The 14584-nt window shown below is 33.8% G+C and overlaps 1 long non-coding RNA gene across 1 annotated transcript in view; it reads left to right on the top strand.

Annotated features, from left to right (window-relative positions):
• Positions 1–14584, top strand: part of LOC121400664 — a 138680-nt gene that overhangs the window by 32470 nt on the left and 91626 nt on the right. The gene's annotated exons all lie outside the window — the stretch shown is intronic.

The raw sequence follows: 14584 nt of genomic DNA, 5'->3' as shown, positions 1-14584 counted from the left end.
TATTTTATGTCTCAAGTGGTCCCAGCATCTTTTGAATGCCACATGTTTTCCTTCCTAGATGTTTGAGCTATGGCTGCATCCCTAAATTTTGTAGATATATTACTATGGAGGATGATAGATATTAGCATTTGCTTTGAGATCACTGAGCCTAAATTTGCCATTTTCATGTATTTATTGTTATTTATATGTATATACATCTATAAATGTCTACAAGCAATCAGATATGCTGTATGTTTTTAGAAGGTTCAAAAATATTCTTTTTGAACATAATAATAATTAGTGCTCTTTTAAAATAATACTCTAACCTATGCTGAAACCTATCATTTATTAGCACTAGTTATCAGGTGGAATCTGTTAGAGGTCCATTTATCAACATTCTCATTTTAGTGATTTTAAAAATATGAAAATACAGATTTTATTTAAAACTCAAATTTTTTCCAAATATAAAAATATAATATAGGACCTTGATAGTTTTTACTTGGCGGATCTTGGTATTAGAGTTTTTGTGCTTTTTACACTTTGAGGCTTTTTTATTAAAAGTTGAATTTTAGTGGTTTTAGAGGTTTTTGAAACCACAACTAAACTCACAAACTCTAAAACCACAAATGTCATAGAATATTTTAAAAGATCAGATTATGAAAAGTATGAATGAAAAATGCATTGAATGTGCTAAAAATACCTTGAAATCCTCTAAAAGTTTTTCAGACAATTCCTACCGAATAAAATCCGAAATTGATATAAAGCAGCTCACACTGACTTCTATGGAACCTCAGCAACTTTTACTTGGCAAAGTTTTCCTGATTTTAAGCTTTTAGGAAATATAGGAAAACCACAAATTTTTCAAGATATGTAAAAAAAATTGCAATTCGATAATTAGAAAATGGTGTTTTAGAGAAATTTTTAAAAACGACATATTTTTAGAGATTCATGACAAAAATAGAAATATGAATGTTAGTAAATGGGCCCTTTACTGTTATCTGGGAAATCTGAGGATAACCATAGAAAGTGAAGGTTCATTCATTATTATACATATTATAAGAATATATAAGAAAACCAATGCAAAATTAATAAAAATCATTCAAAAGATGTGTGTCTTGTGTTTATTATTTATGTATGATTAATTTGTCCAAATAGACACTCGAAGATGTGTACTCTCTTCTTATAATGCTTAGTTTTTCAAATAACATCACATGGAGGCATATTTATTAAAGATCGGATTTTAGTGACTTTAGAGTTTTTTCAAACTACGATTAAATGATATTTAACTACAAATTCCAAGGAATTTATTAAAAGATCCAAATATAAAAAGTACAAACTGAAAAAAAAATGTTGAATGATGATCTAAAAATATGAATATCTCTAAAACCTCTAAAAAAACTAGAGAAAAAAATATGAAAACCTCTAGAAGTCTAAAAGTCCAGTAGGATCAGTGCAGCTCCCATTGACTTCTATGGGACTCTGACAGCTTTTACTTGGCACTGTTTTAAGGTTTTATAAAAATACAGAAAAAACACGGGCAGATTTATCAAGTGTCGAATTAAAAGTTTGAATTTTCAGATTTGAATTTAGAATTTATTTTAGAGTAATTCGACTAGTTAATAGTCCAGATTCGATTTTGAGTTAAAAAAAAATTGAATTTCAAAATTTATCATGAACTGTCCCTTTAACAATTCAAATTCAACTATTCACCATCTAAAACCTGCCAAATTGGTGTTTTTTTTTATTTGATTCGAATTTGATTCAAATTTTCAGGTCGATCCTATTCGCCCAAATTTGAATTTTTCAATAAATTGTGATTGGTCTTTTTTTTCAAATTTTGAGTTTATGGGAGCTTACAATTCTCTAAATCCGACCCTTGATAAATATGCTCCTGAATAAAAAAAAAGAGAAATCAAATCATTAGTAAATACAGTAGGTCCCATATATCTACAAATGATCTCTCTTGCAGATTTTTGTGTTTTTGTACTGCATTGAGTTTTCTCATGGCATTGTCATTGATGACCTAGTTAGTTGCGCGAAATTTATAAACGAGCCCCAAAATGTTGTCCCCATACATGGATATACGATTTGTAGATCTGGCTACTAAAAGACCCAGATGGCATGAAAACATGTCTGTAGTGGGTAAGCATGCCCATTATAGAGCCCAGATGGCAGGGAAAACATTTCTGAAATGATAGCATCTTGCTGCTTAGCTTGTTGTCTTCACAGGCATGCTGATGGCTTTGGCATTCATTTATATTTACTACAGCAGCTACGTTGCTTTAGGGCTGCATGAATTGTCTAATCTTCTAAAATGCCTTTTGCCTTTGGCTCTACTTTGATCTAGAGGACTTTGTCCACAGTCTGTTCCTACTTGTGATCCTGAGTTTATTCTTTTTGAGAAAAACGATTATTTTTCATGTTAAATCAAACAATCATTCCAACTTTATGTAAAGTAAAATTGTAGTTTGTTGATATCTTTGTTTTTGTTTTTTTACCCTGACCAAGAACAAACAGATTTATATATATATATATATATATATATATATAGCACAAGAGCCATGGAATTTCCTGTAAATTATATTATTATAAACAGATTATAAATAATGTTTTATAATAATAATATTAGATGCTGGACTCATTATAAGTTGTGTACCGTAAAAAAAAATATACCACCTGCTATAAAATATGACCTATATAAAAGCATTTAGCCTTCAGCCTAAAAATGCCTTCGGGGTATGTTATTAATATCTAATTAATTAATTAATAGACTTATATGTCTAATAAAAATCTATAAGGTTGCAGAGTTTTTTCAAGTCTATTAAAGGAGAAGGAAAGCTACGGAGGCATTTTATTGCCAATAGATTAGCTGCAATAGTGCAAGCTAGAATGCTATATTTATTCTGTAGAATGTTTTACCATACCTGAGTAAAAAGCTCTAAAAACTCTCTGTTTGTTTAGGATAGGAGCTGCAGTATTAACATGGTGTGACATCACTTCCTGCCTGAGTCTCTCCATGCTCTGGGATCAGATTACAGTAGAGAACGGAGGGGGCGGGGGAAGAGGAGCAAACTGAGCATGCTCTTGCCCAGGGCAATGAGGTTTAAGTTGAAGGCAGGAAGTCTGATACAGAAGCCCATGAGTACACAATAGAAGGAAAGAAATGCAGTGTTTCTTTTGACAGGGGACTCAGAGCAGCACTACGTTGGGGGTTTACTGGTATATTTAGATGGACCTTTCTGATAAGGCTTACTTAGTTTTAACCTTTCCTTCTCCTTTAAGTTCAAGCTTATTTAAGTCATTGGGAAGTAATTAGCAGACGTTAGTGCCTATTTTGATCTCCGCCTTTCTTGGATTTTACACATAAGGAAAATTATATACAGTATTAATCAGGCACCACTCATTCATACCATTATCTATAGATATATACAAAGATAACAAAAAAACTGTTTTATGGACCTCTCTGTACCTTTCTATATGGGTATGCCTCATATAACAGAAAGACTTTAGGGGGATAGGGCTAAGGCATGGTCGATTCCCATTGATTTGTTCTATCTAATCAAGGGCTATTAACATATATTTATTAAGCCAAAACATATTCCATAACATTATTCAAAAGTAGGTGTATACCTATAGGGATCAATGTATCCTAATGTGTAAAAAAAAAAATGGTGACAAATTCACCACATATCACCAGGCATCGTTACTTAAAAAACGGCATATTAATCAAGTTGTGAATTGATTTTCAGTGACCATGAAAAGTATGAATGAAAAATGCATTGAATGTGCTAAAAATACCTTGAAATCCTCTAAAAGTTTTTCAGACAATTCCTACCGAATAAAATCCGAAATTGATATAAAGCAGCTCACACTGACTTCTATGGAACCTCAGCAACTTTTACTTGGCAAAGTTTTCCTGATTTTAAGCTTTTAGGGGTTATTTAAGGGGGTTATTTATCAAAATCTGAAAAATTCTCACTATTTTCTGAAAACTACGGAGTACAAATCTGCACAATCAATAAATGTTCACAAATTTTTCTTGTGCGAGAAAATCTATAAAAAAATATGAATCATATGATTTTTTTGGATTTTGCACTCTAGGGGACTTATTTATCAAGGGTCGAATTTACACAAATTCACACAAACTCGATATTTGAAAAAAAAACCTGAATTTGATAATAGTTTTTTCACCAAAAAATATTTTTCTTAAAAAAAAATGTTATTTTCAAAAGTCCACCAAATGACTCCAAATTGATTGTAGGAGGTCCCCCATAGGTTAAAACACCAATTCAATTCAATGAGAATTTTCAATTCGACCCTCGATAAATCTGCCACGAAAGCTACCATTTTTTCTAAAACCCAGCAGAACTCAGAAAAACTTCCATTTGTTAAGGGGACATCTGCCATTGACTTTTACATGTTCTCTGCACTTTTTTCATCTGACTTTTAACATCATCTGACCAAAATCGAGTTTTTTTCTCAGACAAAAATGTATTTTCCCCCTTTAAAAGTCCAACCAGAAAAATTTGGAGCTCAATAAATAACCCCCTGAATATTCTACACAATAATGTTTTATTTGCAATTACACTAGATTTCACATACTGTACGTATGTACTTCCTTTCTTTTATTTACTCTGTCTCGGCTGTGCTTTCCTATCTATTTCACTGGCATTGTTAATTCAGTCACAAGATTATTCAAGCAGGAATGTTGTAAATGTTAATAAGCCTATTAGATAATGTGTAATGAATTCTCTTGTATGGCTATGATCCTGACAGTGCATCTAGAATCCCTGCCATAACACAGGGCAGAACTGTTATAACTATAAAGAAAATAGAGACAGTCATCTGAGTACCACGAAACATATTCCTTCATGATAACATTAAAAATGGCAAATAAGTAAAGAAATGTTTTTATTTTTCTTCTAAAGCTGCTTTACAAGTTCTCCATTATTTTTTAAGCATACTGAACATTTTTTATTCTGATGACGGTTCCCTTTAAAGTTCCTGCCTCATCCTTCTCCTACTTGGGCATCATATTTAATTAGCTTCCAAATAGAATGTATTATACATGTATTTAGACATTTTCTAAATATAGAAATGTTTACGGTGATTTTATTTTGAGTACAATTGTTTTTATTGCTTTATTAAATATTTGTTTCAAAATACATGATTAAATAACAAAGAAAAGTGTCACAAAGAAAGAGATATTAACGCGTGTTTTCCCAGGGTGTAGCATCTCTATTAGAATTTGTCAATCATGTCAGTTTGAGATCTTTAACCAGCCATTTCTGAAAAGCATATGTTAATTGTGGCAGAGATCATGAGCAGGTCAATTAGGATGCTAGTCTGAAACAGAATGAAACATTCAGCTGGAGGGGAAATATAGAGCAGGTGTTGGACGGAGCACAGTATTGCCCTGGCAGGAGCTCCAAGTATCCTGGGTAGAGCTCATTTAATGTTCTCATTGAGTAAATTAGCATTTTTTGAATTTCTTTCCTCATAGACAATATAGTGAGTTTTGGTTAATGAGGATTCTGATTACATGAGTCATAATAATTGGTAATTAGTAGGGCAACCTCTATTTTGGACTGCAGGCGGTAATACTAAAATATCTTTTTTGTTTTTACTGTACAGTGAGTGCATTTTCTCTTCTGCTTGGTGACATGTTTTCACGTTAATTTACGTTGAGGTGAGGGAGAAAAAATGACCCCAATTTTAATTTCAGATGACATTTTGCAAATGGCAAAGGCTTATTATGGTAAGAGTGTAATAGGAGCTTGGTAAAAAAATGTTTAATAAGCATAGAGTGTATCTCAGAAATGGATTAGATAACAATGATAAACAATGAACTGTTCTTCGCATATAATAGGCATACTAAAACCCTGTTAGAATTACCCACTGAATTAGATGACAGGAGTTGATGTGCTCAGTACTACCAAACATACCGAGGCTTTCCAAAGATTAGGAAAAACTGAAAAACACAGATCACGGAATAAATTGTGTAAGAAACTGGCAGAAAACAAATTCCAAGTTCAGGCGCAGGGTCAGGGCAGGCAGTAAGGCAAATACATTCCATGAGGCAGGCAGAAGTTACAGAAGGTGGCAGACAGGCATAATCCAAATATCAAAACCAGGGAGTCAGAACACAGGGGCAAGAGCAGGGAATGAACAGACAGGTTTTAAGATTTTGAAGATACAGGATAGAGGAACACAGGATTTCACAAGCTAGTAACCGGGGGACAGCAGAAATGCTAATGATCCAGTACTGTAGTATGAGAGGAAGGCTTAAATAGCCCCTTAATTTGGCTTTTGCCTGCAACAGGATCTCAGGTTGTGTTAACTAGGGAATATAATTAGAGGAGAGTCATTTGATACTGACCTCCAGACCACAGTGCCTCTTATAGCTCAACCTGGAGGAGCAGTAGCCAGTGAGCACATAGTCTCTGGTTTTAAACCAGGGAGTTTCTAACAATCCCACAGTGTGTCGCAAATAATTTATTACACCATTATCATGAATTGCCCTTGTGACTGAATCTGAATGGAGTCTGAAGTTTTACTATGACTTCCATAAACCAACTGAAGTTTAGGACCTGTACCCTCTAAATGAACAAATTTTGCATATACGCCTCTTTGTCACAGAGTGTTGTGGTCTATACATGTGCATGTTTACTTATAAGCAAGTGGATTTGATGCCTGTTTCTCCTGCATGTAATCTTTGAGAGTTGAAACCAGAGGCTTTAGCTGGAAGTGCAGGATAATATATAAACTTTAACAGTGCAATGTCATTTGACTGCAAGTGCCCATTTCAAGTCAAGAAGTTCTGCTTATTGTAAGTTTTAAAACAGCAATACTTACATTAATTTATCCTCCACTCACAGAATGCGGGGCACGGACCCTGTGTGGAGGAAGATGGTTTGATGGTTAGAGAGTATTTTAAAGTAGAAGGGGAAACAGTCTACTGAAAAACATCAGTGTAGGCAAAGTAAAAGGGAGACAGTGGCCTTGTGGATGGAAGTGAATAGAGAATCAGACTATTATTAGGTAGAATACATCAATTATTTCAATAATGAAAGTAGGCACAGAGTCTTTTAAATAAGATAGGTGTACCAACAAATGAACAAAACATAGTTGATGCTACGTATGTCATGTTCTTGAATTAATAAAAAAAATATGGCCAGTTGTGTTTTAGCTTTTACCAAGTAGGACCCATAAGAATACCAAAGTTGACTTATTAGTCTGGCTTAGTCAATATAGTTTGATATTTAGTCAGTTAAACTTTCCTATCAGTCTGGAAAAACTGGTTAAGTCCCTTAACCAGTACAAATGAAAATGTATAAAAATCTGAAGCAAAAAATGAAAAACTCCCCCACCTATTCAAGTTTTTGTAGTTGTATTTTTAGGCTTTCTAGGTTTGTGTATAATACCGTTTTTACAGTCTCACCTTCTAATCGCAAGTAGAAATTCTGTAACTGAGTGTCCTGTACCATTCCACTTACCACATCAATATAGAGGTTAATTTAAATGACTCTTTTATACTGCTGACATTTACACTAGCAGCAATACACATTAAGGAAAGAAGATCAAGGGGAAGCAGGGTAAAAAAGTCAGAGAAAAATTACAAAAAAGAGTGATAGACAAGGTTATGAAAGCTTTTATATAATTTTTACAGCTTATTTTATTTGAAAAGTGCAGGGTGAACTGCTCTGTACACCACAATAAATCAATAAATAAATACATAAATAAACAAATAAATAAATACAGGACATATAAATATAGAATTTATAAACATGGGACCAATAGCTTTGAGCTGATCAAATTTTTTTGACGCAGCAGATTTTTCCTGGTGAATTGTCGCTGCAGTTTAACAAATTAATTTGCCTGCCGTGAATTTGTGTCTGGTGAATTTAATTTGCCCATCACTATTTATAATACTGTGTAATGATTTATGCACATTCCAGCTTGGAAGAGAGTAATGCAAAACTACATTTACTGCTGCTTTTACATGGCTCTGTATACAACTTTTCATGATTCTTCTCTATCTGAACTTTTGTGACACCTGGTCACAATAATAATAAAATAATGTATGTTTTGACATCAGTGGCAGGTTAACGAAAAGTGCATATTTCTATAAATACCATGAATAACTTGTCATGAATCATTTTCACAACTGTGGTGCATAATATTAATTCACAAAAAACACAACACAGATCCTTAGAAACAAACTATTTATTTTACACTATTTTAACCCTTTTTTAGGTCAGAAGAAACAACAAACAAGCTCAATGGTGTGCGATCTATACCTTTGTCTAAAGAGTAACCATTTTTTTGTTCATGCAAAAGGTATAAGCAGTGTCTATAAATATATAAGAGAGTCGTGGTTAGGATTGCTGCTGCTTCACCAAGTTTATAGTTAGCTTTTCATCATGTTGTTGTACAATATTCTGTAATTCCATTCTGTGCATACAGTATATATCTACTTGTTTCTCAAAAAAAAAAAAACAAGGCATGTTATAAATTTGACGGGGAGGGGTTGCAGGGTCCCTGACATTGCGTACTAAGTCATAGTGTAGTTGTTATTATTTATACATGAGTAAAGATTACAAATGCAGGCACTAGCTCAGATCTCTTACCCCCTGGATCTGTGAAACCTGTCACTCAGTCTCCCGCGGTGTGTCTTCCTGTCTCTGAGCCATTGGACCACCTGCTGCCATGACTCTCATCTACTGCATAGCCCGAAGGCTTCGATGATAACAGCATTGATTCCTATGTACATCTAATTACTTCTCATAATCTATTCATTTCACAATAGTGCAGTGAAACATCTGTCACATCATAAACTCTTTAGTATCCATATCAAACCACTAAAACTTACTAGGCTGCCAATTGGAAACCACCTTGATTTTCCTTTTCATTAATATAATGCAGGCATGTCTATTTTGGGGCTCCTTAATGGAATTTCCCTAGTGACCCATGAAACAAAGCTGGAGAAGAGCTTTTAAGATTTAATACATGAAAATGAGATTATGGTTAAGTAAGGCCCAGCGAGATGAAACAATATAATTCAATGAAACAAACTTCTCACCAGCATGTTAACATATTATTGCTCTTTAACAAACATCTCCTGCTTTTGCTCAGTGTGACTGATTAATTTACTGTAATCAATGATTTCATTGTTAATTTTATTATAACAAAAGCAGAATATTATGTCCAGAGTTTATTTTGCCTCAGGGGCGTCTTGCTTCCTGCCTTTGTGTTGAACAAAATAAGTGTGCTGACAACTGCCTATAAACCCACATATTGTATTTATAATACATAGTAACATAGTAAGTTCGGTTGAAAAAAGACACACGTCCATCAAGTTCAACCTTTTAACTTTTTTAACCTGCCTAACTGCCAGTTATGTAATGAATTTGCAAAGAGAATGTTTGCCTGAATATGATTCTCAAACATTTTTTAAAGTATACCTTTAATAAGGCAATCAATTACAGGTTTTGGAAACACTTTCTATAATAAATAGAAAACGCTTTCTATAATAAATATTATAGGTTGTTATCAGAGTCCTCTAAATTCTGAAAGGTTTACCCTGTATTAAGGACTGTGTTCCTTTCATATATTATTGTCATGCAATTGTACATAGGAATATTCATATTACAATATGAACAGAAAAAGTCATCACAGCAATCACAAAACTGCGATGATCCTCTCCAAGTCTGGTTGCAATATACACTTTTCATTGTGTCAGCTGAGAAATGGCAGTTGGTTTGGAAACAATGTTTCTGCCTCTGTTATCAATACAGATATCCCTACCAGTAAAAAGTTGCAACAAAACCATGCATCAATTGGAATCGTACAACTTTTTTAAGTTGTTGCCTGAAAAACTCAACTTTTTCTGATTATCGAACGAAAAGAAGCCCAAAACCATAGAAGATCACGAAGGCAAAAAACATCTTCAAATTGTTAAAGGGCCATTGACTTTTACATGATTTCAACAAGCATTCACAGATGGCGGAATCAGGAAATATTCCGCAAATCTATGCCTGGTGAATAAATTCGCCCATCCTTGGTGCTAAAGATTAAAAACAATGAAAAAAAAGGATTTCCACAAAAGTGATTGTTGTTTGGTTCATCTTATAAATGAAATAGATTTTCAATCAACATTTCCCAGTAGGAAAGCCAAAGGCATTGAAAATTGCGAAAAATTTAATTATAGATATGTTAGAATGTGCATTGCACTGTAATGGTGAATCACTGGGCAACATACCAACCTATACAATTCACACACTTTGGGTGAAGACCCATAAAGGACTAAATAAGGCTTCTGAATAGTGATGGGCAATTTTATTTTGGCAGCCATGGATTTGCGGCATTATTCCACATTTCTCCATCTGCAATTTTTTTCCTAAACTGCGGCAAAAATTAGCTGCGGAAAATTTGCTGCGACAAAATAGTCACTACGATATTGACTTTAATTCATTTGGACAAAAAAGTTGCCTTAAATAAAAACACCCATTGACTTTAATGCTTTTGGAGCGAAAAAATTGTTGCGCACATCAAAAAATTGTTGCGCGCATCAAAAAATTGTCAAGCATTGAAGTCAATAGGCGTAAAAATAATTTTGACACGTGACCATTTTTGAGGCAAGAGACAATTTTTATACTTGTGACTATTTTGTCCAAATGCATTAAAGTCACTGGGCGTCCAAATAATTTTGATGCTTGCCTTTTTTTCCTGACATGGCAAATTTTAGTGAATTTATTTGCCCATCACTAGTGCTTGGCCATAGTTTAAAGGGCTGGTGGAACTTTAACCTCTTTAAATACTGCGATATTTTTAAAAGACATGTCCCAGTAGAAATGAAAAGCACAATGTATGTTGGAGCTAGTTATCAATTTTTGGCATTCAATAAAATCAGGATATGAAATTAATATAATGAATTGCATCGTAGGGGACACATTTTGAATGTCATACTCTTGTAGTCTTTAAGCAATGTTTATTTGCCTACTTCAATCTAATTTTTTTTTTTTTTTAGAAAACTCTAGCATAGTTAATAGACGAATAAACCCTTATTTAAACCCTCAAAAGGATGTGTTCAAATACAATGCTCCCCCCATTTACCGAGTCCAACTGTTCTGCCTATCAAAGTACACAAAAGCCTTGGCAGTTGCCCTAAACCAACAACTAAGTATTTTCTGAAGGGGGCACATTCTCATTTCTAGGTAGAAGTTATTAAGTACCATTATGGTGTAGTTGCAGATTCATATATTTAGCTTATTTTCTATTCTCTGTAATTCTGATCTGTAATACAATTAATCAGTTTTATTTCATTTGATTTAATTAATGACTTCTGTAGAGTTAAGTAAGCATCAATGATCCAAAAGCTTAGCCCTTTAAATATGTGCCTTTTCCCTCTCCAAAAAGTAATAGTTTTCTTTTGCAAATTGGGTTTCTTCATATAAAAAAATACCTGTTCATGTTAATGTAAATAATAATAAGCACACTGTCTAATTCATTCATTTCCTTTTATGTATTTTAAAGAAAAATGCGGAACGTTTCTCTTTAGGGAATTTCTCATTCGAGAATTTAAGATGAGCTTACCTTAAGCAAGTACACTTCTATTCTGATGTCAGATTTTAGATCAAACACTTATCTGTAAAATAAACTGTTGTAAAAAAAATAATAAATCCATAAAGTGTACAGTGTTTTACAGATCTCTGTTATTTAGCCTTATAGTATCAAACAGATGTAATGTCTTTATTGGAAGTGTTAGGCGTATTGATTCTGTTCTCTTACATTAAACAACATTAGCCTTCAGGTGTTAGCTTGACCTATTTTATATCTGCACGGTACTGTTTGCCATTTTTAAAAATAATTAAGAAAATTGGTAATACAATACTATTGCATAAAAATGTACCACACTCAAATGGTAACTGGTGCAAGGAAAGGGTTTTATTTAAGAAAGTCCATGTTTTCCCAAGGAACAAACCAACAAGACTGAAACTCCTGTAAAAATATATACCTCTGGAAATTACTGGCAAAAATAACTAGGGTGTAACCAAGACAACTTATGTAAACAATGTCTGGATATGTTAGGTCTTATGTTTGCATGAAATAAAGTTTGCAGTGCTTACTGCAAAATAAACATTGGTATGCCCAACTGGACAAATGAAAAAAGACTTATTATAGGCCTTTCATTATGCTATGTTCTGCTCCGGATGACCATCTTCACCTCAGGCTCTTAATTCTTACCACCCCCTCCAGCAAGCAGGGTCCAAAGAGTTCCATACAATGAATTCCCTTTTTAAAGGATTGGGAAACCTGGCACAACTGGCCAACTATAGGACAATCAGGAAAACACTTTAACCTGGAAACAGAAACAACTCGCATCCCAACTGTAAACTAAGCCCAGCTCTTGGCTGGATTATCCTTTATGGAGAGCGAGTAAAGTGAGCAAAATCTTTATCCTTCTTCATATGTATCAAGTAAGCTGGCCACAGACGCAAAGATCCGTTCGTACAAATCAATGTACGATCGGATTTTCCCATCTCCCGACCTGCCACTAACCATTCAGATCAAAGTATTACCATTCCGAACAAATAAAGTAGTTAAAGAACAGATCAGCCGATGTTCTGCCCTTGACAGCAATCGTACGATAGACAAAGCTAGTGACAGTCTCCCACTGTCTCGGGACTCTCCACACACGTTCCGAAAATCATGCGAATCCTCGATTCGTACGATGAGATCTTTGCATCTATGGCCAGCTGTAGACCAAAGGAAACCTCTTCATAACACCAAACAGTGCCAAGGCACCAAAACATCTTTGCACTGTCAGGATGCTTCTATTGTAGAGTTTATACGTTTATAATGCAGAAAAAACAGGGGGGGCTAACAACTTTATTACATGGTGCTCAAGACTCTTCTCACATGATCATCCCTTCCTTAGTGGGGTCCCAAGACATTTGGCCACATGTGAAGTCTCTTTCGCACCATGTAATAAAGTTGGGTTTACTTTGTTGCTGCATCATAAGCTATTCTCTCTCCATTTGTTTGACAGGTATACTAGTGACTGGTACTCGACAAAGGGTGCAAGAGTAAAGGCTCTTAACAAATAGAGACAGAAAATTCTCCAAACTACAAAAGGTTACTCTGCACACTACATCATTAAAACAGACATGGGGAGGCACATTTATGAAGGGTCACATTTTGAAACCATAAACTCCCATAAATTCATCCAATCAAAATGTATTATTAAAATAGATTTTTTTAAACTCGGATGAATTGAATCAACCCAAAAACTCTAATCGAATTCAATTTGAATTAAAAAAAAAACTCCATTAAAATTAAAAAACTCCAATGTCAGGAAGACTGCAAACATCACCAAATTGATCCCTGGACCTCTCTCATTGACTTATACAGCAATTCGGCAGGTTTAAGGTGGCAAATAGTCGAATTTGAGTCCTTAAAGGGCCAGAGTATGATAAATCTCGAAATTCAAATTAAAACTCAAATCAAGTTTGGATTCTTCACAATTAGAATTTGAGAGTTTTGGCCCCCAAAAATTTGAAAATTCTAATTTGAATTTTCACTTTGACCCTTAATAAATCTGCCCCTTAGAGGCACATTTATCAAATGTTTAAAAAAAACTCCCCTAAATTCCCATAAATTTGAATTTGAATGAATGGAATCAACCCAAAAACTCAAATCGAATTCGAATCAAATTCAATTTGAATTTTAAAAACTTGAATCAATTTTTTTCTCTGAAAAAAACTTGAATGTCTGGAAGGCTGCAAACAACTCAAAATTGATTCCTGGATCTCTCCCATTGACTTAAACAGCAATTCAGCAGATTTTATGTGCCGAATAGTCATATTTGAGTTCTTAAAGGGCCAAAGTATGATAAATCTAGAAAATCAAATTAAATTATTTTAAAAACTCTAATCAAATTTGAATTACTCCCTAGTCGAATTTGACAGTTTTGACCATAAAAAACTTAGGGGCCCAAAAGGTCGAATTTCAAATTCATGTGAATTTTTTTACATTTGAATATACTCACAATTCAACTGGGAGGTTATTGAGGAAAAAATTTGAATGGCTAATATTTAATCTTTCGACCCGAAAATTCTAATCATATTTGATTCATATTCGATTCGTACAAATCAAATTTCTCTCCGAAAAAAAACATGAATGTCAGGAAGGCTATTAACATCTCCAAATGGCTCATAGTACCTCTTCCATTCACTTGTACATGAACTCGGCAGGTTTTAGGTGGTGAATATTCAAATTAGGACTGTTTCCATGGTCGAATTGTGTTAAATCTCACATTCAAATTTACATTCGAATAGGGGGATTAAAATTTGAATGTGTAAATTTTTAAACTCGAAAATTCTAATTCAAATTGACTATTCGACCCTTGATAAATCTTCCCCTCAAGGTATACAAATAAATGGTTTACTAAAGCATGTCATCACAATAGTGTATAATTACAAAAACATATCATTTAGTACAATTCAATCACAATATCTTGGATTTGGTTTTGGATACTTCTAATAAGATGGTTATGAAATGTTCAGGGACTTCTGGTAACCCTTTATTCCTTATGCACTTAATA

The sequence above is a fragment of the Xenopus laevis genome, chromosome 2S (assembly GCF_017654675.1).
Source record: "Xenopus laevis strain J_2021 chromosome 2S, Xenopus_laevis_v10.1, whole genome shotgun sequence".
Classification (NCBI taxonomy): Eukaryota; Metazoa; Chordata; class Amphibia; order Anura; family Pipidae; genus Xenopus; species Xenopus laevis.
The sequence above is the reverse complement of the archived record's forward strand: the minus strand, read 5'-3'. Positions and strand labels throughout refer to the sequence as shown.